Genomic DNA, 24254 nt, shown 5'->3' on the forward strand with positions numbered 1-24254 from the left:
TAACTAGAAAGCATATGAGAATAAAAGTCTCAGTGTTAAAGGTAAATTTATAGTACAGGAAGTTGATTAATCACTTATAAAGCCAGTATGAAGGTTAAAAGTCAAAAGTAGTGAAAATAACCATAACTATAATAATTAATTAATAAGTAAGTTAGTTAGATTACACCAAATTTTTAAAAATGCAGACTTGTAGAATATGTTCAAATTTGCTATCAACTTAAAATAAATTGTTATGTATGTATAATATATAGACTATTATCTGTGAGCTTCATGGTAACCATAAAGCCAAAACCTATGATAGATACACAACAGATGATGAGAAAGGAGTGTAAGCATAACACTAGAGAAAGTCATCAAACAACAGGGAAAGAAAGAGAAGAAGAAAGAAACAGAAAGGAACTACAAAACAACCAGAGAAGAGATAACAAAATAGCAATAAGTACATACCTATCAATAATTATTTTAAATATTTTAAATATAAATGGACTAAATTCTCCAGTCAAGAGACATAGAGAGGCTGAATGGCTAAAAAACAAGAACCAATTATATGCTGCCTAATTTGGTAAGAAAAATAATGATCTGGGCAGATTATACAGAAGGTAACAAAACAACTATGTCTTCTTAAGAGCAGACTGAATACTCCTACACCAATTTGTCATTTTAATAGAGAGAAAATGACATTCTAGTGCTGTGTCAATGTAATATTTAACACTAAGAATTCATGAAGTTTTTCTTTTTGTCTTACAAATACAGTTATAAAAACGGAGTCTACTCTGCAAACATTTTAATGGCTTTCATTGCTTCTCTGCAGGTTCTTTATTTGCATTATTACAAATTAAGACAAAGTTAATTTTCTGCAAGCCTTCTAAACTGTCTCTGTCCATACAAGATTTTTTTATGTCACTATCTTCTTCAACTTGTTGTACAGAATCTTTGCTTTAAGAAGAAATTACTGTCATTTCATACATTCCATTACTTTATCTACACATTTAGTCTTTTTCTGAAACCATTGTTCCTAGGATAGCTTCAATACTCATTTTAAACCAAGATACCTAATTTATTTTTCGCATAAAATGTTGAAAGGTAAGTAATAACAGTTTCATACACAATCTTGTTAGTTTACCAGCAAATTTCATGAGCACATATAAAACAATTATCTATAGCTACACAATCACTACTTTTACAGCTTCAAAGTGGCAAAAAGAAACATGTTCAGTAAAGAAAAAGCATTTCATAGCATTTGAAAATAATAAGCAAATATTGGTGACCAGGATTTCAAGTATTTTATTTTATATAGAAATCATCCAAGCGTTCAGTGATTATCCATTATTTAATAGAATGTTACATTAATACACAGTTTTAAAGTTAACTGAAAGACTTGAAAATTATGTCTAAGCAGACTTGCCAATGAGTATAATTACTATTGATAAAATAAGTTTGTCAGAATTATATGTCAATTTAGTTGAATAAAATTTTAAAACTTTGGTTTCACTACCCCCTCCCACATGCTCCTCACATGTTATCTCAGAACTTAGGACCACAAAGCGAAGTAGTCCCTGTCAGCCCTGTTTAAAGATGAACTGACCGAAATGCCTGCGTGTTAAGTGGCGGAAGCAGCCTTGCCCACCAGTTTGCTGAGCTGCTTCTGAGTGTCTGTGTAACTTGAGAGCTCACACTCCACATTTCACACTTCAGCACTTTATTATATATTCTGCCTTTTATTATTCACTGATTCACATGACCAGTCTTGAACAAGTCAATGCTATTTAGTCTTTAGAATACATTAGGATCACTTAAGCAAAATACAATTTTTTGCTTTCCCCACCACTCCCAAGATTTGGGTTAGTAGGTGTATCGTAAAGCCAAGGAATATGCATTTTAGCAGCTTCTTTCCCTTTCCCAGCCCCTTGATACTAATTCAGTTTCTTTTTGAGACACACTGAATTAAACTAAATTTGAGGGACAGAACCATTATGCATTGTGCATGGTCTAGAGTAAACTTTTGGCAAAGTATTTGCTGATAGATTTCTATTTTAACTGACATTTTTATTGGTAAGTTTTTAGATACAGTGTAGCTGTACGTAACAGAAATACCAGCCAAAATGGCTTAAACGTAAGGACATTGATTAGCTCACATAAAAAGAAAAATCTAGTTGGATTAATTTAGAAGCTTAACCACATTTCCTTCCTTCCTTCCTTTTTTCCTTCCACATTTTCACAGCCTCCACCCATTTCTCCCACTGAACCCCCACCCCTACTTTGGCAACTGCCAATTTATTTTCTGTATCTATGAACTTGGTTTTTATTTTTTAACTTTTATTATTATACTTTTTAGATTCTACATGTGAGAGGTCATATGGTATTTATTTGCTTTTATCTGCCTAAGTTATTTCACTTAACACAATGCCCTCAAGCTCAATCTGTGTTATTAAAAATGGCAAGATTTCATTCTTCTTTATGGCTGAGTAATATTCTATCATAGATATGAATTATATATATCTATATGATATATATAAAATACCTTCTTTCTTTATTTATCCATCTGTGGACACCCAGGTTGCTTCTTTGTCTTGGCTATTGTAAATAATGCTGCAGTGAACATGGGACTGCAGGTACCTCTTTGAATTCGTGTTTTTATTTCCATTCAGATAAATACCCAGAAGTGGAGTTGCTGGATTATAGGTAGAGCTATTTTTAATCTTTTGAGGGACATTCATACTGTTTTCCATAGTGGCTGCATCAATTTACATTTCCACCAACAGTGCACAAGGATTCTCTTTTCTCCACAGTCTTGACAACACTTGTTATTTTCTTGTACATTTGAAAATAGCCATTCTGACAGATTTGAGTTGGTATCTCATTGTGGTTTTGATTTGCATTTTCCATTTGATTTGCATTGATCATTAGTGGTGCTGAGCACCTTTTAACATATCTGTCAGCCATCTGTTTGTCTTGTTTTGGAAGAATGTCTATTCAGATCATCTGCCCATTTTTTAACTCGATTGCAAGTTTTTCTTGCTATTGGATTGTATGAGTTTTTTATTTAGCTAGCTAGCTAGATAAAAATTTTTGGAGATTAATCCTTTATCAGATACATTGTTTGAAAATTTCCTCTCCCGTTGGGTAGGTTGCCTTTTCATTTTTTCATGGTTTTCTTTGCTGTGCAGAGCTTTTTAGTTTGATGTAGTCCCACTTGTTTATTTTTGCATTTGTTACCTTTGCTTTTGGTGTCAAATCCAAAAAATCTTCAACAAGACTAATGTCAAAAAGCTTACTGCCTATTTTCATTTCTAGGAGTTTTGAAGTCAGTTCTCGATGTTCAAGTCTTTAATCTATTTTGTGTTAGTTTTTGTGTATGGTGTAAGACAGTGGTCAAGTTTCATTTAGTTGCATGTGACTGTCCACTTTTCCAAGGACCATTTATTGAAGAGATTGCCCCTTCCCCATTGTATATTCTTGGCTCCTTTGTTATAAATAAACTGACCGTATATGTGTGGGTTTACTTCTGGGCTCTCTATTCTGTTCCATTGATCTGTGTGTCTGTTTTCTTGCCAATACTATGTTGTTTCGATTACTACAGCTTTAGAATAGAGTTTGAAGTCAGACAGCATGATGCCTCCAGCATTATTCTTTCTCAAGATTGCTTTGGCTATTGGGGGTCTTTTGGGTTTCCATACAAATTTTAGAATTTTTTGTTCTAGTTCTGTGAAGAATGTTATCTGTATTTTTGATAGTGATTGCATTAAATCTGTAGAATGCTTTGGGTAGCATGGGTATATTTTAGCACTGTTAATTGTTTAATTCCATGAGCATGGAATATCTTTCTATCTATTTTGTCTACTTTAATTTGTTTCTTACTGTCATGTAGTTTTCAGTGTACAGATCTTCCCCCTCCTTGGTTAAATTTATTTCTAGGTATTAAATACAGTTGTGTATTTTTCATCATCTTGAACATGGTGTGCAAGAACTATTACCCTATATGATCAGGTAACTGGTATGAAAACTTTAGGGGGTTCAGGTAAATTGCTGTCTTCATGAGACAACATGTCTTATTTAAAAGTTAAAATCTATGAATTATACTCCACATTCACTTAACAGAGGAGACTGTTGGAAGCATTCTTAAACTTAAACTTAATATTAAACTAAAATTACCAAAGCAATCTGAATTATCAAAAAATTTAACTTGACTACATAAACATTTTTTATAGAAAAATGTTAGTAAAGGGGGATTTTAAAAAATAGATTAGCACAACTAAAATATTAGAATTCAGTTCCTTTATATGTGACTTTGTTTTTGTGATATGACTACATTCCTCCTAGCAATTCCTTTCAATACTGCTCTCCCCAAATACATGTTTTTTGGAGGGTGGGGTGACTCCCTGCTTCACTTCCATTGCCTTAATAGCTGGGACAGGCTGAAAATTCACAGATTCATGTGGATCAGGTGCTTGGCAAGGTTTCGGCAGATTTCAGGTGACACAGGGAGCTGGCAGTGGTAACACAGATGGAAGAACCTAGCACGCACTCAGTGGATGTACCGGGGCCGCTCTCCTGCAAGGCAAGGCCCCCGCAGGTTCTGGATCCTCTGCATGGAGGATGAGGCCAGGATGTGAAAGGCGTGTTTGAGAAGGGAGAAGCACCTCAGGGCACGGAGCACAGGGCTGCAGGGATGTGGAAGAAGGAAGTGAATCAGGTCCTGGTGAGATGGTCCTCACTAGAGCTAGAAGCAGTAACTTCCCCCTCTCTTGTATTTTCCCTCAGACACCTCCTCACAGCGCATCTCTGTCACGCTCTTCTCTCTGACACACAGACTACACACACCATGTGACCAACAGCCACGGGGTTAATCCCTCATTAAACCACACTTCTCTGCCCATGAAACCTCACTTGTCATCTGCATTTGGTTCACTTCACATTCATGGCAAGAAGTCACGATGGGTTTGATTTTGCAGGTACAGGCATTTCCTCAGTTCAAGTCCCCCCCCCATTGCCCTCTCTCCTGACAGGCTCACTGATACCCAGTGACATTCGGTACAGTAGTCAGACCCAGTTTCCTTTCTCATGTGTTCTAGTGTAACAGACAGGCAGCGGTGGTGGCGTCACTGTTGGACACTGTCTGGGATGACGGAATGGATCATGTGAACTGACCACAACACAAGCCAGTGGAGCCTTTGCACCATCCATCAGCCGCAGGGGTTTGTCTCACCGTAGCTCCAGACATCACTCTGGTGGGTATAAATTCAGTGTAAAATCGATTCCAAAGCCATCCACTTGATAGGCACCTTGGGATGATGAGAGATAAAAGTAGTAAGACAGCTATTAGCTTCCCTCTGTTAAAAAAAAAGCAATAAATCACACAGGGACAAATTACAAGTGACAGAGGCGAGGAAGCCTGGGCCACCTCCACCCCGACCCCCAGGCCCAGGGCTCCTTCCCAGCGGGAGGAGAGCTTTTAGTCTGATAGAGAACAGGTCTGTTCGGCCCCAGAGCTAAGGGCCTTTGGTCTGTGGGCTGTTCTGCTGAGCTGGGCACCCGAGCTGGGAGCTGGGGGCCCAGGTCGGGCCCGGTGTCTGTGGGTGTCTGCAGGGGCCGGCGGCTTGCAGCCATGCGGGCCAAGTGAAACTGAAGGGGGTGCAGCTGACCCAGCGTGTCTGGAGGGCCTAATGGGAGGCCAGCGCCCCTCACTGCTGCGGGAGCCCCTGGAGAACTGCGGGCCTGTCCCTCCACGGCGGCCAGGGCCCTTTGGGAGCTCCTGGAACAACTCAGGGTGGCTTTCAGCGCTGCTCTCAAGGCCCCTAACCTTGGCGAATGGTCACTAAGAGCTGGAGCTGAACTCGTGATCACTGCCTTTGGCTTCTCGATGTGTCTGAAAGACCTTGACTCACTTTCCCAGCAAATCCTGCTCCCTGAGCATCTCTGGCTGAGCTGGACAAAAGGCCTGGCTCGACCCAGGTGTCAGTGACAGCTGCTGTGACCTCACCCAGAACGTCCTGAGAATGCCCCTGCTCGGTGATTCTGCCGGCAGGAGGGTGCTCACCCCTCCACCCACCAGCTCCTCACTTTGTCTCCTGCGTGGTACTCCTTGGCACCAAGCAGTCTGGCCCAAAGTCCGTGATCTTGCCGTGCTGCGCTGTCTTCACCAGGACGTTCCTGGCCGCCAGGTCTCGGTGCACCAAGCGCTGGTCTTCCAGGTAGTTCATGCCCTGAAACGGGGCCGTGCAATGAGGGCGTGGGGTGCTTGGCGGACCCCAGGAGAGCTTGGGCAGGGTCAAGCAGAGGGCAGGGTGAGTCACCACGGAAGCCCTAGTTCAGGGTTTAGTATCATGTACGCACCAGTCTCGGAGCCCCTCCACGCCAGGGAAGGCACTGGAGCCCATCCTGGGACGTCCCTTGACGGACACAGCAAATTGCATCTTGTAACGTTAGTGACTCTCTGCTCCATGGATGAAAAGTGAAGACACGAAGCATCACTAGCTGCTGACTTACTAACATCTCCATCCAGTTACTCAGGTTTCAAACTCAGATGAAACAAGAAGAGGCCAGAGGAGGCCCACACCTGGGCCGAGACCTGGTTCTGGATCCATCACCACCTGCCTGGCCTCGCCTTCTCTGTGCCAGCGCATCTGGGACGCTGCCCTCCCTGGCCTCAGGGCTGGGAACCCTCTCTTTCATGCTTTCCTGGACTGTCTTACAGGATTCAGTACCAGTGAAGGTTCTGTCCTGTTTTATTTTTTCTCTCTCTCTCTCTTTCTCTATTTTTAATTGAAGTCATGTGGGTATTGAATTTGCTTTACAAAGTGCCACTCCCCACCCCTCCCTGGCTGCCTCCATAATTCTGCTGTAATTAGAATTAAGGCTGTAAGAGGAAGAAAGAATATGTGAGCACCCAGCACAGTGCCCGACATGTAATGAATTCTCTGATGTATAGTTGTCCTTTGGTACCTGTGAGATCAGTTCCAGGCCCCCCCTCCTTCCCACTCAATGCTGTAGAAGTTCAAATCCCTTATATAAAATAGCACAGAATTTGTATAAACCTACATACACCCTCTGACATATTTAAAGTCATTTCTAGATGACTTGTAACACCTAATACAATATGACTAGCTGTAAACACAATGTAAATGCTATGTAAATTTGCCTGTGCCCAGAAAATTTGAATTTTATTTTTCGGAGCTTTCTGGAATTTTTTTCCCTCAAATATTTTTTTACCCATGGTTTGTTGATTCTGCAGATGCAGAAATCATGGCTGTGAAGGGCTGACTGTGTGTCCTCTCAACTCCAGTCCTTGTCCACAGCCTTCTTGGTGTCTTTGTCACCTGCCCCTCCTCCTCTGACAGGTGGGGGTGACTTCCCACCCTTTCTCCTGGCCTGATGGCTGTTCCACTGAGCCTAGCTCCATGGGGCCCTACCAAGCCCTAGCCTGTGGACATGAGTGTGGCAGCCCTCGCCTGTCAGGGTCAGACTGGCAGGCAGGAGGGGAGGAGGGTCAAGGTCTGCACACGTCCTGTGTTGTTGGTACCACATTCCCTCCACCTCCTCACAATGGCCACTTCCTCGCTCCAGCCTGGAGGGTGGACCACATTTCCAGCTTCCCAGACACTGAAGAACTCTCCAGCAGAGGAGGCATCACAGACAAGCTTACAGAAGGCATGGAATGGAAACGGACTGGTTCAAACAACTCTGCTTCCCTCCCCAGCTTTCTGTAGCTCTCTCCATTTTACTGCAAATACAGGGAGCACGTGTAGATAAGAATAGATCCCAAATTTTCTGGCAAGTTCTTTGCTTCCTCTTGCATAGATTTTAGGTAAAAAAAAAAAAAAATTAATTAACTTGTCACATTGGAGCGAAATTTAAACATTTTCTTCCTAGAGCAAAATTAGCCATCACAGGAAAAGAGGATCTTACAAAGGCACTACCAGGAAGTAGTCTTGGAGGGCTGTTTGTGAGGCCTTTGGTGGTTTTCTTTTCTTGGGGGTAAAAAAAGATTGATTCCCATGTCTCCCTTGTATTATCTAGAAAGCTCTTGAATGTTTAAGATGTTATTTGACTTATGTTTTTGGGTGGTGGGGAGGTAACTAGGTCTATTTGTTTATTTTTAATGGAGGCCCTGGAGATTGAACCCAGGTCCTGCTGGGTGCTAAGCATGAGCTCTGCCACTGTGCTCCACCTGCCCGGCCGTTGTTTGACTTGAATGCTTCCCTTCCTAAGATGGCTCAGGTGCTGGGAAGTAAGGCTAAGGGGCTCCTGTCCACTCAGGAGGAGGCTAGCAGGTGTCCCCCTGGAACAGCACTTCCAAATTAGGAATTATTATTTAGGGGTGGAGCGTGGAGAGGGAGAGGGAAGCCACGCCGAGAAGACGCTTCCCAACCGAGTAGGACCTCCTAGCCCGGCACCTCTCCCGCTTCCAGTGAGGGGGGGGGCCTCTCTGAGGAGTCACTAAACCCACAAGGAGGGCTCCAGAGGGCATCTCCAGCTACATTTAGCTATCGTCCTGAACTTTCACTCTGCCTCTTGAGATGCCTCATGGAGAACTTGGTAGACTGGATGCATTTTTGCGAGAGCTTGTTGAAGAATGGAGGCTGGGATGAGTGGGTGTAACAGCGGCTGACAGCCTGAGCCAGGCATTTCAAACAGGCCCACGAGGAAGCCCCTGCTGGGGCTGGCAGTCCCGCACCCACACCACCGCCCTGACAGTCACCCAGGGGTCCAGAGTCTGGGATGACGCTTCCCAGACCAAGGGCTGGGAGTCCCCGTGACCACCACTGGGACCATGTCCTTAATTTCCTGCAGGGGACTCCATGTGAAACTTGCCTGCTGACTGGTCCAAAGACTGCTTTGGATGCCAAAAAAACCCCAAACACCCCCCCAACACCTGCCGCTGCGCAGGTCCACGTCTGCGTGAGTCTAACAAATGGAACTGAGCACCCCCGTCCCACTTCCCCCCCACCACTCAGGTCTTTAAAGGACCAGAGCAACTGCAATAAATCATTACATTTTTCAGGAACCAGTCTTCAGAGGAGGCTGGGAAAGGGGAGAAAAGAGCAATTTCCATATTCTGGAGCACACAGCTAATCCACAGAGGGGTTTCAATCAGATGACAGGACGAGATGAGGGTCATCTGAACTTTGATAAAACTTCCTTCACTGGTCTCTGCCCTGCAGTATAGAAGCAACTTGAAAGGCCATCTCTGTGCCCAGAGGAGTTATATTTTAGCCAGGCAGCAAAGGTAAGAGCCCTGATGTGGCTTGTGAGCCCTCAGGATCCAGACAGACAGCCACAGGGGGGCAGTATGCGCGTGAGCCTTGCGGGGCCTCTTGGAAACTCATTTCCCCTGACTCTTCTCTGAGATCCTCACTTTAATTCAGTGGAACAGATTTATTTTGTTGGTTAACATAGGAGAGCTGGGGTGGGTGTTGCAAAACTCAGGCTAAAAGGCGACTTGAGGAGCTGCCCTGGGTGCACAGGAGACTCAGGGCCGCTGCATATGGGCTTTAAAGACTCCTGGCACAGCACCCTCGGAAGAAGAAAGGCCTGGGGAGGGCTTGACATGTGCGGGCTGTCTTCCCAGGCGCTGCAGCACCCCACAACTCCAGGGAGGAGCCCCAAGGGAGAGGCAGGAGTGAGCTGGATTTCTGGTCTGTTTATCAGCCACCAAGTGGAGAAGCCGGAGGAGCGCTGCCTTGGTGGAGACAGAAAGGCAGAAAGTAGGCGTGGAGGGGTAGGTGGGGGGTCTGGGGAGAGTAAGGGAAAGCCTGGCCTCGACCCCACCGAACACCTGCCCTCAGGGGAGCCAGGAAAGTGTGAGAACACCCTGTCCCACCCAGAGATGGCTCGGCACCAGCCTCCTGCTGTGCGGGAACAGCAGCACAGCTGGACTCAGGCCTGCGGGTCCTACTCTGACCATGAGGTCAAGTGCTGGCAAGGATGCCCCAAGTCAGATCCTGATTTTGCTGCTTGCCAGCTTGAGACCTTAGCAAGTGACCAAAACACCCCAGGCCTCACTTTCCCCGTATGTAAAATGGGCTACTCGGGGGATTAAGTGATTACAATCCACGTGGAGCACTTAGGATGCGGCCCAGGGAGAGCCTCCGTCACTGCTTTCACTGTTCATTTCCTCCTGAACGTCAGCTCCACCCTCTCTTCTCCACCTCTTCTCCCATGACCTTGAATTAGGCTGCCCTGTCCTGCTACACTTTCCACAAGTCTGATCATGAATATATTCCATGTGGCGCCCTTTGCTTTTGTGATGAAGCTGGGCTTGCTTGGCCCTGGGGGTGGCCCCCCTCTGCTCCCTCCCCTCTTGGCTCCTCCCGGCCCCTCACCCCTTCCACAGTCCTCAGCGTCCCAGCCACCTCTCACGGGCTGCCCCCCTCAGACGGTCCCCAGGACACAGTCAGGTTCTCACTCACGTCCACAGCATGGGGCTCTTGAGGGTGAGGGACGGGTTGGCTTTCTCACCACTGTCTTCCCTGGACTGGCGCGTGGCCGGCACACTGAGCCCACTCTGCTGATCCCCGTGTGACCTGCACAGCAGCCTCTGGGCATCGGGGCCCTCAGCCCGCCTGCTCTAACCCACTCCTTCCCTGCTGCACCGCTAGCTCTGTGTGCATCTGTTTTCCTCGCCTGTCTGTAAGTTTGGGGAGATAAGAACGCCTGTCTTCTTTATATATGTGCGTTTCACGTGTTACCTGACGCTGACGGGCAAATGCCCAAGAAATGAAGAAGCGAAATGTCCTAGAGTTGATACATAAACGTTGGTGGGACAGCAGCTTTTGGCTTTATAATGACATACTATGAAGTGGTCATTTATGTTGATGAAGTTCCGCTGTGACCTTTTCTGCAAGAACGTAAAATAAATTTAAAAAATAATCCAAGTAACTGCGCTGTCTGGTCATCGGCTCTGCTGTGTGGCTCTGGGCCTCTCTCTGGGCTTGTTGTCTGGGGGTTTACGCAGGTGTGTGCTTTGCAGGGGAGTCAGCCCCTAGGTGTCCGCTCTGGCCCTGTGGATGGAGGCTGGCGGCCGAGTCAACACCCCCGGGCTGCGCTTGGAATCTCACGGTTAGGAGTCCTGACCTGGAGCACAGGAAAGCCAGGATGAGGGAGCAGACCTGGGGAGAGGGCCAGGCCCCTGGGCCCAGGTGGGAGATTGTGCACTTGAAGCTGCTCAGAACAGTCGGCGTCTCCCTCCCGAAGGCTGAGCGAGGCTGACTGATGTCAGCCCCTCTTCCAGACCCTCCTCCAGCATAAATTTCATTCTCTCCCACTCCTGCTCGTCCATCAAGGCCACATTATAATTTGTCAACGTGGGTTCCATGACGTGGCACTTAGAACCAGGCACATGTGGCCCGAATGTTCTGTGACATCTTAGTGCGTGGCCACCTTCCTTCCTCACCTGGACGTGCCTTCCCTCAGCTGCTCACATGCCCTAAGAGCTCTTAGAACTGTGAGCAGTAAAAACACCTAGGGCTTTGTCAAATGCATTTAGACCAAACTAAGTATCCTGCATATTTGAAAAGTGGATCCTTTGAACGGAATGTTTTTTAAAGTTCATCCTTATTAAGTTTTCTGTTATACACTGAACAAGGCGTCGTGTGGTGCTGATGGAGCTGTGGTTCCTTCCTCAGAGCCTCTCCCTCCCCCTCCTAGCCACCGTCACCTCTCACCGCGGCCTGGCCAAGGATCTGTAACTTATATCATCTCTCTGAAGACTCACTTTTGTGAGAACTTAATCCGCACTAGGGAATAAGAAAGCTCTGCGGTCCCAAAGATTCAGGACAATGTTAGATTAATCGCAGCCTGGATGGCTGACAGGTGCAGGGCTCTGAGATGCCCTAAAGGAAGAGCCCGGCCCAGCAGGCGTGTTCTCTGAACTGAACTGATAACAGCATCTCTTGGATGAGAAGATTTTACGATATTTTTGTGCTGTCAGATTATTTTGGGACTTACTAGCTGGTTTATGTAGCAAGAAAGAATGGGGGCACGTTCTGAAGCACCTGAGTCGCTCCTAGTGAGTGAGTGCCACCTGTGCCTCCATGAGCCCGGAGTTTAGGAGGTGATCATCTCTCTGACGAGTGAGCACCCGCCGGGCCCAGGCCTAGAGTCCACTCTCACCACGCAAAGAAGGGCGTCCCTGCTCTCCCAGCCCCACCCTGGTTCCCTCCCTAGGCCATCTCTGGGTTTTGTTTGTTTTTTTTTTTTTTCTTTTTCCTTTTACCTGGGTGATAGAATTTTATGCATCCTCTTAGCAGTTTAGCCGGGACAAGAAACTTGCATAACAGTGCCAAGCTCTCCACCGGTATTTGGAGAACTTCCCAGGAGGGCCCGTGCCTTTGTGAATCAGCGAGGACGTTTATAAGGCAGTAGCGTCAGCAGGTTTAGCTTCCGGTCAGCCACTAAGTATTCCTGGGCAGTTTCACTTCTAACTTTTACAAAGAACACTGTTCACTACTTAGGGAAATAGACACTAACCCAAGAGCAAATTTCTCTCTTTACAACTGAGGAAATTATTGTTTTCCTTTCCCTCCAGGGACAGACACTGCCACACTACAGCTATTCCAGTGCCATGGGGTAGGTTTCTTTGTGAAATGCGGTTCTGTCACAGACAAAGGCTGCCAGCTGCAACGTGAAAGGACTCCAGATGGAGGTAAACCCAAACGAAGTGCCACTGGCAGAGCACTGGATTTAAACAGCAGGTTGAAATTGTGAGTAATGTTACACAGAGAAAAACTTTCTGGCCCGGGAAACTCAACTCATGCACTTTGGAAACTCACCCCTGACTGGGGCCTGGGAAACTCAACTCATGCACTTTGGAAACTCACCCCTGACCGGGGCCCGGGCAGAGCTGAATTCGTTCTGCGGCGGGCACTGTCAGATCTGGGGTTTTGTATTTAGCTCACATTGTAGATGACTGATTTTGAGGGTCACAGAAAGTTCCAATCATGCAGACTTGTGGTCAGGCAGATGTGAATGTAAGATTGCAAAGGCGAGAGGGGAAAAGCTCGTGTACAAGAGAAGACCCAGAACAGGGGGCGCTGCTCTAAGGGATAAGAGTTGGTACGGAACTTGAATAAGACAAGGTTGCAGCTTAGATGTTAGTCATTTATCCAACATTAACTAGTCAGAACATGGGACATGGGGGAAAACAGAGGAGTGAGCATCCGGGCACTGGGGCCTGAGGCGGGTGCTTCCTGGAGGTCCTGCAGGGGATTGAGGGGGACAGACGGCAGAGCCCCACCTTCAGCCACACAGACGAGGGGCAGAGAGACCACCTGCCTAACAAAAGCCAGGACTGAGAGCTGAATCCATGGAACTATAACTCTAGTTCTGTGTTGGGCAAAATTTGCCAAGGCTGTGTGTCCCATCACATAAAAAGCCACTTTTGTGCAGCTGCGAATTGACACAGATACTCAGTTAAGAAATGCTGAGTCTCTGGGAGCTCTCTGGTGAGCTGGGACTTAGCGGCCAGGCAGGAGATGACCCTGGCTGTGCAGGGTTCTGGGCGCCCCGCCAGAGGCAGGGCGCAGCCAGGGCACAGCTCCCAGTCTCCAGTAAACAAGTAAAGAAACCAGATCTTCCCAGGTAGCAATATGTGCTTTAAAAAAATAAAGCAAATTCAGCAAGGTAGTAGAGGCTGCCTGGGGTGGAGGGTGCTCCCTTGGTGACCCTTCTGCCTTAGATGATCAGGGAAGAGACTCAGGAAGAATTTCTGGGTTCAGAGGAGACCTCCAGGAATAATTCTACATTCAGGGGAAAACTACTCAGAGCTAAGCACCTCCTCCCCCACATCAGCCACTGAACTGGGCTGCAGTGTCCCCCCCAAATTTTCATGTCTCTCCAGAACCCCAGAATGTGACCTCATTCAGACATAGGGTTTAGACCTACTTAGTTAAAGATCTCGAGACGAAATCCTCCTCGATGTAGGGGTGACTCATGTCTTTGAAGAAGGTAATGTGGAGTCAGGCATGGGGAAGGAGGCCATGTGAGGATGGAGGTGGAGATGGGAGGGATGCGGCCGCAGGCCTGGGAGTGCCCGGACCACCGGAACTGGGGGGGGGAAGGAGTCTCCCCTAGAGCCTTCGCAGGGCGATGGCCCTTCTGACACCTTGACTTCAGACTTCCGACCTCCAGACTAACTCCTGTTGTGGGAACCAGCAGACTTGTGGCTATTTTTGGTGTAGCACCAGGAAACTAATAAGACAGTGGCACAGAGAAATACCAGCATCTTCAGGACACCACAGAGTCTGGGGCACACGGGCCCCACCAGGACCAGCATGTAGCAATGGCGTGTAACTGCTCAGTTCTGTGACCAGGCATATGGCATGAGAGTGACAAGAACCAAGTGATGGGTGGGGGTCCCCACGTCCTCACACTAAGGCAACCCAACAAAGAGACAATTGTGTGAAGGTAGCTAAACAACTAGATTTTCAGTGTTCAGTAGGACAGGCACTGATCTAATGTGAAAGACAATCAATTCAATTGATCCCAAATAAAAGTGTACACTGTGTACACACGTGTCCGTGCGCGCGCGCGCACACACACACACACTTGGCAAACTCCCAGTTATCCCAGGATGGAGAATGTAACTGTTGATTTTCCAGTTGTCTTGATTGCCCCCTTGCAGCTTTTCTCTGGGTCTCTCACTAATGATCGCGTCGCCCCAGGAGATGAGGGCGGGAGCCGCAAGCTGAGGCAGCTGCTAGTCCTGCTCTGAGGTAGTATCTGCCCTGCTCCCAGAGCGGGCCGCCTGCTCCATGTGCTCCTCCGACTCACCTTTGCGATCTGCACGCACCAGGTGAGCAGGCGCTGAGGGCCGATGCCATCCTTGTGCTCACGGACGTGGTCCAGGAGGCAGCCGAAGGGTATGAGCTGCGTGATGAGCTGCACCGGGGAGGCCAGGCGGATGCCCAGCAGGCGGCACACGTGAGGACTGCCCACACTGGCCATCACGTAGGCTTCCTGCGTGAGGAGGAGACGGCGCATCAGAGAGGCTCCCCGGGGTGGCCGAAGGGATGGCAGACAGAGCCTTTCCAGGTATGAAAGACAAACGTGATTTAGACTTTGGAAGATGTGCTTGTGGAGGACAAGGTAGCCCTTGAGACGCCTGGTGCAGGGGACAGGCATACCAGGGCTCCCAAGCGCTCTGTGGGTGACACCCTCCGCGTGCGCGTCCGGCCGCTTCACAGAGGGACCCAGGCAGCCCGGCCACCGGCAGAGCATGGGCTGAAGACCAGGCCTGACGTCCGCACATCCGGGCGCTGCAGAGCCCTTAGGATGGCGCCTCAAGGCCAAAGAGGCTGGAGCTGAAGAAGCTGGCGGGGCCGGCGGGGATACGCACTTGGCCCCGCACCCTGACGACGTGCCCACCGGCTCTGGAACCCTCTCCGTGGGCACCACGGAGGGCAGCAGTGACAGCTCCCAGAGGGACCGTGGGGGCCTCTGCCACGCACACTGGAGAAGCCATTTGGGTGACCTGGGCTCCAGCTCTGTAACGGGCAGGACACTAAACCTACAGAGATGACAGACTCCACGGGCTGCCAGCACCCATCTGCAGGGCTGGCCTGTGGGGCCCTGCCTCAGCCTTGGGATGGGAGCCCCGTGCAGCCCTACAAGTCCGGGCACTGTCATGGCAGGAGCCTTTGTTCAACCCGGGCCCACGACTGCAGACTGCATTCCAACCTGCTAGTCTCGGGTGGAGGACGCTGGTTTCATTTACAGCCATGCACACAACCAGGTCTCTCTTTTGTCTGACTAGGAATTAGGGAGTCCTCTATTTCAACCCATAAATTCCATTTCTTTCCCCTTAGAACTCAAAAGGTAGTGACCTTTCATCCAGATGCCAAAGGGACCACTGTGTCTCCAAGAGAAAGTTCGGAGGCGCCTTGGCACATGTCACCGCTGCTGTGGCCAGGGTGTGGGCTCTCCGTGCAGAAGCAGGTGCAGCCTGGGCCAGGGAAAGGCACCACAGGGCCCGGAGGTGACAGTGAGACAGACAGGTGGGGGGCCAGGGGCAAGGGACGCATGGACATACCTCTAAATACAAATGTGATGACACCATTTCTGGCCTTAACACTTCCCCTGGCCTGGCTATTCCTGAGGGGCCCCCCAGGCCATGCAACGCCTCTCCTCCCGCAGGCCCCTCTGGTCCTCCTGTTCTCTGCACCCCCATCCCTTGCTCAGGCCCTCGCCTGCACACTAGAGGGCCTTTGTCTGGGACGGCCTTCCACCTCCTCTTTCCTTGACTGACTCCTCCTCAGAGGGCCCTCCCTGACCCAAAGTCTGGCATCTTGCAGTTCCTCGGGGGAGCAGGCTCAGCACTGCCTGTGAACTTGTCAGCTGACTTCCTGGGCCCCTCCGGGCATGCTCTGTGAGACGCAGGGAGGTAGGGCCTACTTACTGCCTCAACTTCCCCACACCCGCTCCTGCTGCTTCAGCCAGTGCGGTGAGCACTCTGGTCGAAGGGCCTGGACCTTACCCTCTTTAGTCATTCCAGGGGTGCGTAACACATCTTTCGACACATAAATGCCTCAGAAATGTCACAGTTGAAATACACCGAAATCACACAAAGGCAGCAATTCAAAGCAGTTGGAGACCATGCCTTATCCTCTAACAGAAGAAACCCCACAGCTTTGATGTCTGTCATCTGTTTGGATGCTTCCCTGAGCGCGGGCGGGTGGTCGGCCTTTCTCCTCCTCTGCGTTGTAAATGCAGTCCCACAACGTTGAAGAGCGGGGTAGGTATTTAACAGCTCTCAGTCTTCTAGAAGGGCTGTTTATAAAAAGTTAGGACTGGAGAAGGCTTGCAGGTGATTTCCTCTGAAGCCATTATTCGTCTGAAGAGGAAACTGAGGCCCAGTGAGCACCGACTGGATGGAGACCCAACTTCTTACATCAGGCGGGGCCCACCCCGGGGCCGCCTGCCCTCTGCACCATCACCCTCCCGGCCCCCCTGCTCACCCCACTCGCCCGTGAGGCCTTGCTGAGTGCTCTGCTTGATGGGCCGCCAGGAAGCTCCAGACCTAACGACACATGCAGAGAACATGTGTCACCTGTTCTGCACTGTCTTTCTCTTGTCTACCCTAAATTTAAACTGGAAAGTCTATGGGAAAAGAAACAGGCCGTGTGATTGCCAGAAAAGCACAGATCACATCTCTGCCTGGAGTCCGGGAAACTGTACAACCGCAACACCGGAGACATCCTCTGGCTTTTCCTGTTTTCTCAAGATCTGGTTGAGATTTGGGAACACCTTGTACTCATTTTAGAGGGGAGAAAGGTCTGCAGAGCAGAGCAGTCTGACCCGCCCATCTGTGGGGCCATGAGGGGCTGCCCTGGACCTGGGAATCAGGGAGCAGCACTCAGGGCGTGGCCACACAGGGCCCGCCGGAGCCCTGCCAGGTCCCCGATCCTATTAAAATCTCGTGGAGCAACAGAACTAGGTCATCTCCTCTGCACCCCCAAACCCAGGCACAGCGGGTGCTGTTCAGATGCAGTTGGCACAACTTTCAGAAGAACTTATTCTCCTGTGGCTGAACGCTCTTCCGCTGGTGCCGCCCCACCTTAGGCCTACGCCTTCGGGTAAACATCATTTTCTCCTTTTGAAATAATAACACGACGGCCTATGTGATTAGATGAGAGAATATGTCAACCCACCTTACTCCAAGGAAGTGTATTATCTTATTGTCAGGAACTTAAGGCACTTAAGGGAAAAAACAAGACTTTTTCTTCTAAACTCAGGAATAAGACAGTGATGCCCACTCTCGCTACACATCAACCTGCGGGACTCTGGGCACGATCACACCTGGGCCGAGAGGTGTGACCCACAGTGGCCATTTAGGTGCTGGGAGGGACGAGGCCAGTGACACAGGCCCAGCGGGCCAGTATTGGATGTCCAAGGGTCTCTGAGCCACTGCACGGGAAACAGCTGCCACCACGATCAAAGCCTGGAGCCCTTGCTGGCCCCGACAGCGCTGTCTACCAAGAGCACCAACTTCCCCGAAAAGTCGCCGAAGTTTGGTCAGGACACAAGGTACTCTGGACACGGACGCCTCGCACTATCTCCAGCCGGCCCGGAGGCGCGCCCAGATGGCGCGAATCGCCAAAGCCCAGGAATGAATGGCTGGCGCGGGACAGTCGGGACGCATGGCCCCAGCCCGACCCCGTCGCCCTTCCGACCGACCCGGAGGGCCACCCGCGCGCGTGGGTGGAGCCGGGGCCGCCTCCTGGGGGCGAAGCCGAGACAGGCTGGGCTGAGGCTGCGGCCGCCTGGGACTGGCCGGAGACCAGCACCAAGTGCGGCGGGAGGCGGGCGGGCCCGGGGCAAGCACTCTCGGGCCCCGTCGGCCTTACCTGGCTCCGCGGACGCTGCGTTGACTCCGAGAAGCAGGACCAGGGTGGCGAGCAAGTCCACGAGGCGCTGTGGCACAAGCCACAGGTTAGGGCGCCGCTCGCGCCCCCGTCCCCGCCCGCCTGCAGCCCGCACGGCCCGCACCTCGGCGCAGCGCTCGGCGGGCCGGGGCTGCGGGGCTCTGCGCCCTCGGCCGCGGGGCGCCCGCTCAGCCAGTTGCGCTCTGGCTGCCGCGGGGACCGGGCTGCGGGCGGGGCTGGTCAGGGGGCGCGGCGGTGGGCCGGGGGCGAGAGGACTGCCCAGGGCGCGCGGGGAGCGGGGACCGGCCAGGGCAGTGGGCGGGAAGGGGGCGGGTCAGAGGGCAGGGTGGGACTCGAGACCCGCGGCCGGGGTTGAGCAGGGCGCTCGGTGCAGCTGCTTGTGGCGCCGAGGAAACGCCGAGCAGAGCGGGGTGCGAACCAGGTCCTAGCACCCCTGTGCTGCAGCTAGTGTTTCTCCCCCCACCCCCAGTCCCCAGGCAGCATGAGCTGCCCCTACCCCGGGAGGAGCTGCCCCCTGCCCCTGCAAGTGCTGTTCAGGGCTGCAAACCCCGGGCAAGGTCCGGGAATACGCAGTGTGTCCAGCTCGCCCTTTATTCAGGAAGGTGACTCCTACGAGGAGATTCGTCCTCAGGTCCTGAGTTCCGTGGAATTAGTGGGAAGGTGGGCAATTTGAACAAAGACGTTGCTTAACAGAGGACAGCGGATCAAGGAGGAGAAGGAAGCTGGGCTCCTCCTGCCCAGCCTCGTGGGCGCTGTGGTGGCGTCGTGGCAGCTCATCCGGCCTCGCTGCCTCCACGGGCTGGGGCTCCATGCCCCACTCCCCACGGAGCATCCTTGCCTGAAACGCTCCTGGCAGATGGGCCTGAACCCCACGAAGGTTCTGGTGGCGTTCTCCTGCCCCCAAAACCAGGCCCAGGAGGCCGCTCTCCCTGCTGGAGGCCCAGCTGCCCTCCCCAGGACTTTCCAGGCCCCCTGAGCTCCAAGCTGTGTCTGGCCTTTTCCATTTCCTCAGGCCAGTGCTCCACGACCCCTGCCTGACCAAAGGCCTCCAGCTCCTTCCTCCAGGCAGTTGCCCAATGGGTCCTGTGCTCAGACCACCCAGCAGGCCTCTGCAGGCCGGCAGAGCCCCTCACATCCAACCTCTCAAAGGAAACTCACATTTCCCTGGACCTGGTGCCCTAGAGCTGACAGAAAATGAGCCTGGGTGCCATGGCCCGTGGCTAGGAACTCTGCTAAACCCTCTGGATTCACTCTTCTCCTTCCCCATTGCCCCTTCCTAATCCGGGTCCATCTCCTGCCTGGACCCGCTGCCAAGCAGCATCTGCAGTGTAGACTCCTGCCTACCCAGACTCTAGGCCTCTCCACACCTCCCTCCTGCCCACCCCGAAGGCATCCTGCTGGGTCCTCCCTGCAGCTTCCCTGACTTCACGCCCAAGCCCTCCTCGCACACTGCATACCCACCTATTCTCTACCACTGCCTCCCTGGGCCTCGGCATGTCCTGGGTCCTGATGGTGTCCATTCCTGTGGCTCACGGCCCGTCTATCCATCTGTCCATCTCTCCAGGGGCTGCAGCCCTGCTCCAGGGGAGGAAGGTGAAGGGCAAGGTCTCTGACCTCTTCTATGTCACCTGCCCTCCAGGCCCATCCGACTGCAGGTCTGGGAAGGAGAGGCTGGAGCAGGGCAGGCAGTGCTGGGTCCCTGCCCACCGTGGGATCGGGGTTTACCTCCTCTCCTCCCTCTCAGGTTGGAAGCTCCCCAAGCAGGGGTGAACCCACCTTTGTGGGCTTTGTGGGGAGGCCCAGCTTCAAGGGGCAACCTGTGTAATGAAAACTGCTACACCACCACCAAATACAAAAATAAGACTTTTTACTGTGAAACACTTGTGATGGCTGAACTAGTAGCTGTGAAAATATATATTTTGTGTTCATTTTTTTCCACCGATCTCTGTGTCTCCGCAGTTCCTGTGGCTTTCACATCTTTTTCTTTAATAAGATTTTTATTTATTCCTTTATATACACAAGTAATATGCGATCACGCTAGAAAAATACAAACTGTAGACATGCACAAAGGAAAATAAGACCCCAGACATCACCAAGCAACACTGGGCAGTGTGTCTTCCTGCCCCGCCCTCCTCCACAGAGACCCCAGGTTGGGGAGGACTGTGCGGGGTTGGGGGTGCTGAGGCCCTTACAGGCTCCTCAGTGGGGCTCAGAGGGGGTGGAAGGGGGACAATGTGGGGGCGCCCAGGAGTAAAGAGCCTGGTGGGGGGGCTGGAGTTGGGAAGCAGGCCTGGGGAGAGGGCCCACCTGAGCTCGAGGTGGTCTGGGACACTTGGTGCGTTTGTGGGGTGAGCGGAGCTTAGAGGGACGGTGTGGAGCCAGCCTGAGCTCCATCTGGCCTCTTTCTCCTCTGTTCCTTGTGCTCCTTGTCATCTCTCTCCACTGCTGAGGGTCTCACAGCTCCTTCCACAGGGAGAAATGACAAATGACAGAGAAGTGCTGTGCTCATCCCAGCTTGTCCTGGTGATACGCAGGGCTGGGGTCTCCTGGACACCCATCCAGCAGGGACCCGTGAGCCCAGGTTGCTTGACAGACATCCACCCACAGCAGGAAACAGGCTCCGCCCACACTGCATTTTATTTTGTTTTGTTTTGTTTTAAATGAACACAAAGTTTTCCAAAACTACAGTGGATCTGCTGAAGCCTGGGGCCTGCCTGCTCCGTGGGTGTGTCCTGGGGAGGGGGTGGTCTGTGGGTTTGTGCAGGGAGTGGAGTGAGTGCACAAGGGGCCAGACACACAGGGCAAGGCCAGGGGTGAGGAAAGGGCAGGGCGTCTGACCTCTGTCCAGGCTGTCACTTCTCCCTGTGTCCAAAGAAACACCACCCAGCTCGCTGTGCTACAAAAGGGACTTTTTATCCGGGAAGGAGGAAGAGTTATGTGGTAGGCAGAGCAGGCTGTGAAAAGCCCAAAGTGTGTCCCAAAAGCATATCTAGTTCCACACCAGGTCCCCAATTCAGTCCCCAGGCCCTAATTACAGGGCCCGCTGTGTCTGAGACACAGTTGAGTGACCACCAAGGGATGGGCACATCCCTGGCCCCACGCGCTGGCCTCTGGTGGCCTCTGCCCCCGCCCACTTCCTCCATCACCCCAGTTTATTCTCTCTGCACACTTGTCACAACACGAATGACAGGTCTTCATGCTCACTGCCCTCACAGCCACCCTCACCTGGTGCTCAGGTGGGACACTGGGGAGTGTTTTATCTTTTTTGTGTTTGCGGCTGCAGCTTGGGGGTGATTCCTGCCTCTGATAGATGATCAGGGATTACCTGCCAGATGAAAGGCGAGAATTGCCACTGCCTTTTGCAGCCGGTGGAGCTCAGCCCTTCCCACCAGCCTCACCTGGACCTCGGCCTCTGACCAGCCGGGCACTGGGCACGGGGGCAGGGCCGCTGACGAAGCCAGGTGTCGTTAGGAGGGGATCTGTCTGTCAGCAGAACTGGGGAACAGCAAGTGAATCAGACCTACATGCAATGATCTTATGTCCCTGTGAAAAATCAACTCAGATGAAGAAACGTTTGTGTGGAAAGACATGCCCCATGCCACTCGGGCCATGTAGCGTGTGATAGGAAACTCAAACGCAAGGAGGTGACAAGCCCGCTGTTAGCGGTGATTGTCTAAGGGTCACAAGTGGTGTTTATATTGGTCTGGGGGCTGCCATTTCCTCATCTCACTGCTGCACAGAAGTGCCTCCACTCATGCTGAGTCGCGGGGTGGAGGGGGCCCTGAATGCTCAGATACATCATCTAATGACTTGGACCTTTCTGTTTCTTGAGGACTGCCCTGTCCCCATGAAGGCTCACTGATAAAGGAAACGCGTGTTGCCAACACACATGGATGAGAGGAAGGGGTCCAGGCGATTCTCCTAAGCCCAATTCCTGCCTGCCTGACAAACTTCCAGCACCAACAGCACACCCTCAGCCCCTTCCCTTCGGTGTGGCCACGGTGAAGCTGCCTTGTGTCACCCCAACTCCACTCCTGCGTGTCCCCTACCCCCCAGGTGAACTGGGGCAATGGCTCCATGCAAACCAGCCCCCAACTGTGTATACGCCACCAACGCCACACAGGCACACACACAGCCTGGGTCTGTCCACATTCAGGATCGGCACTAGAACATTTCCAGCCTGAGTCAGGTCCTGACCCCACTCAGCAAGGAGTGTGGCCCTTGTCCCCCACTCCCCGCCCCACCTGTCAGGGTCTGCAGACCTCAGCGTGACTGCCAGGTCCTCAGAGCCAGCCCCACTGCCCACCAGCACTCGGTCCCACCTCAGGCTCCTTTACTTTTCTGCAGAGCACTTATCACTAAGATTCTTTTTCCTTTCTTTGCTCACTTGTTCATTATTTGCCTGTGGCCTTCCCACTTCCCTCCAGTAGAATTCAGTTCCCCGAGGGATAGCGTCTTTGCTTTGTGCATCACTGGACAGAATGAAGGAAGGAAGGAAAGAAGGAGGAAAGGCGGGTATATTTCAGCTGAGGCAGGCATTTCAAAGTGCTCCTTCTCACCAGTGACACCAAGGCCCCAGGATGGAAGCTGCAGGGTGGGACCAGCTTGTACTGGACACAACTTTCAACCTCCTTCCTGGCCACCTCTTGTCTGAGCATTCTTCCTCCTCCCACCATCACCCCCAATCAGAGCCACAGCGGGCTAAAGACATACACCTAACGTGATTACAGCTCATTGTAAAAAAACCAAATGTTACTAATAAAGCTAACATCCCCCAACCTGCCTCTGAATCTCCATCTCCTGCCAAGTTATTCCCTATCGCTATCCTTCCACTGTTATAAAAATGCATTTTATAGATATCTGTTACCCTAGCAATGTAGAAAGTTGTTTTGCAAAATTTCAAAACATACACGAGACAATGCTCGTGGTTCTAAAACTTGCTTTATTAATACAGTATGTGTTGCAGCTCCTTCCATGTCACGGAATATGTGCCTTTATGTAAATGATTACACACATTCCATGAAAATAGCATCCTTAGTGATCCCACCATTAATGAGATTTAGGTTGTTTTTAATTGTTTGCTTAAAGTAATGTACTGTCTTGAAAGAGATGGAAACAGCAAGACAGAATAAAACGGGTGATGCGGAGAAGGGAAAGCGCAGTAAACAGCTGGAGGGTGGTTATGACAGGCTTGTCAGTAAAGTCAACTCAGCCAAGGAAGGAGTCAGTGAATCTGAATGTAGCTCTACAGAAATGATCTAAATTGTAACACAAAGAGAAAAAAGAATGAAAAGAGTAGGGCTGTTCATACAAGAGTTGTGGGACAATATCGAACAATCCGATGTCCATATAATTGAAGTCACAGAAAGTAAAGAGACAGAAAAGAAAAAGAAAGAAAGAAAGAAAGAAAAGGACAGAGAGAGGATTAGAGGAAATATCTGAAGAAAAATGGCTGAATATTTCCCAAGATTGATGACAGTCATCAAACCACAGATCAAAGGACAGAGCACATGCATCAGAGCCTTCCTAAAGTTAAACAAACAAAACAAAACACCTCTACACATGACACAGTCAAGCTTCTGAGAAAATAGACATAGAAAAAATCTCCAAGGCAACTAGAGAAGAAAATAGATACATCACATGCAGAGAAATAAAGATGAGTTACAGCAGAATCTCTTCAGAAACCATGCAAGCCAGATGGCAGGGAAGTGATATCTTTATAAGCCTCAAAGAAAAGAAATGTTAGTTCAGATTTCTGCACCAGTGAAAATATCTTTTAAAAATTAAGGATTAAAAAAGACCATCTCAGACAAACAAGAACTACAGAAATTTATTGCTGGCGTTCCTACTCTACGAGAAATGATACATGATGTT

The 24254-nt window shown here is 50.5% G+C and overlaps 1 long non-coding RNA gene across 9 annotated transcripts in view; it reads left to right on the forward strand.

Annotated features, from left to right (window-relative positions):
• The window catches only part of LOC141573323 (uncharacterized), a 170529-nt gene that overhangs the window by 100728 nt on the left and 45547 nt on the right, over window positions 1–24254 (forward strand). For 5 of the 9 annotated variants that reach the window (XR_012509714.1, XR_012509715.1, XR_012509717.1 and 2 more), the window contains exons 7-8: window positions 5073–5228; window positions 12527–12701. This is a non-coding gene — a long non-coding RNA (uncharacterized LOC141573323). Of the gene's footprint in view, window positions 1–5072; window positions 5229–12526; window positions 14506–14791; window positions 20315–22212; window positions 23875–24254 lie in introns of those variants that run through there. The other 4 variants (XR_012509720.1, XR_012509711.1, XR_012509719.1 and 1 more) reach the window with 3 other exon arrangements.

This window comes from Camelus bactrianus, chromosome 1 (assembly GCF_048773025.1).
Source record: "Camelus bactrianus isolate YW-2024 breed Bactrian camel chromosome 1, ASM4877302v1, whole genome shotgun sequence".
In the NCBI taxonomy this organism is placed as follows: domain Eukaryota; kingdom Metazoa; phylum Chordata; class Mammalia; order Artiodactyla; family Camelidae; genus Camelus; species Camelus bactrianus.